This window comes from Sinocyclocheilus rhinocerous, unplaced genomic scaffold (assembly GCF_001515625.1).
Source record: "Sinocyclocheilus rhinocerous isolate Xijiao unplaced genomic scaffold, SAMN03320098_v1.1 scaffold953, whole genome shotgun sequence".
NCBI classification, from domain to species: Eukaryota; Metazoa; Chordata; class Actinopteri; order Cypriniformes; family Cyprinidae; genus Sinocyclocheilus; species Sinocyclocheilus rhinocerous.
The window spans coordinates 348,605-351,104 of record NW_015643169.1 but is presented as its reverse complement, the minus strand read 5'-3'; the positions used below and the strand labels follow the sequence as shown (position 1 = coordinate 351,104).

The window sequence follows — 2,500 nt, the reverse complement described above, 5'->3', positions numbered from 1 at the left end:
ATAACAAAAATAAACACCGGTATTCGGTATGAACCGGTATACCGCCCAGCACTACTATGCTGTACTATAATTATTGGCCTACTATGTTATTTTTGTTAACTTTCATAGGCTAGCAGCTAACAGTAAAGTTCTCAGAACTTTTGCAAACAAACGTTCTTTTTGTAACATTAACAGAACGTTTGTTCAGAGTTCTCTCTTTTGTATGCTCAAAACGTTAGCACAAAAATGTTATTTCATAACATGATGGAACATTAGGAAAAAGTTCTTAGAACATTTTTGTTAGCTACTTGAGAACGTTCAGAGAACATTCAAAAGTAATGTTCCCATAATGTTTGCAAAATTATAAAATGATTATAAAATTATAACCAAGAAGCAATGTTTTAAAAACGTTTTTACGCTGCATTTTCCAGCATCTGTTTTAGTGCACTCTGGGCCACAGAGATATGCAAATACAAAAAAATGCACCTGGCATGCTCAAACCTGCAGTTTTCAATGTCAATAATGGAACAGGACAGGAAACAGAACACAGCTAATGAACTAAATTACATTTTTAATCAAATTTACCTTGGCCAAGTTATTGGTAAGAATAACCAACTACACAGGGGGTGGGATGTCATTGTTTGTTGGCATGCATCTGGACTTGAAAGAACATTGATGCCAGCCTTTGCCTTTTTAATGAATGTAACATGACATGCCAAAAGTCTGAACAGCAGTACACAACCTCATCCTATTCGTTGGTGATCTGTAGTTGAAAGTGAATGTTTAACTGCATCCCAGAGATGCTTCAGTGAGTTATTATCTGGCAAGCCAGGAGGCCATTTCAAATAATTAAAATCACTTTATTGTAGAAACATCGTAGGGACAAGAGTAAAAGTGAGTTACTTTTTTGCAATATTGCAGTCATGTAGTGAAATTATAACACAATATACATGTATTGTCTTAAAATGTCACCACAATGTAAGATGTACAGAATAGAGAATATATTCACTGTAAACAGTATTTACATAATACACATTATAACATAATAAAAATACAGTATATACTGTGTACAAAATGTACAAGTACTTACCAGTGTAATAGTGAAATGGTTTAAGATTCCGGTTTTTGGCTCTAGGAGACATTTGTAGCTTGGTAAAAAGCCATGGCCTTGTTTCAACTCAACCTATTCAAATTCTAAACCACTATGAATGCTCTTCCTACAATATGATGTTCAGATCATTTTGAATTTCAGAAAATGGAATGAACATTTTTGGAATTTCATTTTTTTCATGGCAATTATTAAAGCCAACAATAACTTTAATATTTAGGTGAAAAGCCACCTCTCTACTGTATGAACTCTTACAGAGGAAAAAGATGCTTTAGTAAGAGGTTTTACTACAGATCGTTGAGTTTTTAGAGGGACTTTCCTTAAGTTCAAAGAGTTGACCAGGTCAGGAAGGTGTATGCTAATAGACAGAAAATAATTTAAAGGAACAGTTCACCTAAAAATTCAAATTCTGTCATCATTTACTCACCCTCATGTTAGTCCAAACCGGTATGATTTTCCTTCTTCTGTGGAAAACAAAAGGATTTAGCATTTAGCATTAATTTAGCATTACATTGAGTAACCAATGAGAAGATCCCAGTCAGTTTTACAACATCTAATTTACTGCCCTCGCATCCTGTTACTATGAAAATCTTTGTTTCTGCTCTCTCTTTCTTTCGCTCTTTCTCTCTCATACACTTTCTCTGTCTCTCTTTCCCTAACTCTTCCCGCCATGCTATAATCCCCTCTTAAACGTCATTTGCAGATGTCAGTGATCTAAAACGATCAAGGACTGGAGACCACCACAAAAAAAAAAAAAAGCCAAAGAAGAAAAAAAAGGAAGCTCTCAGACGTGGAAGATAATTCTGCATCAACTTAAAGCTTCTGGTAAGTTTAGAAGTTTCTATTTAATTTTTTTTGTTCATTTTCATTTTACAACCAAATCAGGAATGTATTTCATTAATAATAAAGTATGAATCCAAATTGGGAATCTGGGAAACTTAAAGGTTTTAGAATTCTGAGAAATTTAAAATGAAACATGATATATGGACATATTCTGCACTATTTCTTGGTCTTTAAACAAATACATTTTTCGAATAAACTTTTTACTTAAATTGTTATATTATATTATATTTATTATATTATAACATATTTTGTAATAAATTGTACAGAAATAAAATAAAATAATAATTCCAATAATTTTAAATTTTTAAAAATTGGAGAAATGCAAAATTACGGAAGAGGATTAGGGCCAAACAATAATAAAAAAAATAAGACCATCTCGAAAGTCATCGATTAAAGTCATTGTAATGCGAGATTAAACTCGTTAAATTTCGAGAAAAATGTCGAAATAAAATGTTGAGAATAAACTCATTAAATTTCGAGAATAAAGTCGTTGTGTTTCGAGATAAAACTCGTTAAATTTCTAGAAAAAAGTCGAAATAAAATGTTGAGAATAAACTCATTAAATTACGA

At 31.9% G+C, this 2,500-nt stretch overlaps 1 long non-coding RNA gene across 1 annotated transcript in view; it reads left to right on the top strand.

Annotated features, from left to right (window-relative positions):
- Positions 1-1,851, top strand: part of LOC107757005 (uncharacterized) — a 3,976-nt gene extending 2,125 nt beyond the window's left edge. Inside the window, exon 2 of the long non-coding RNA XR_001641886.1 lies at positions 1,791-1,851. This is a non-coding gene — a long non-coding RNA (uncharacterized LOC107757005). The remainder of the gene's footprint in view (positions 1-1,790) is intronic.
- The last annotated feature ends 649 nt before the right edge of the window (positions 1,852-2,500 follow it).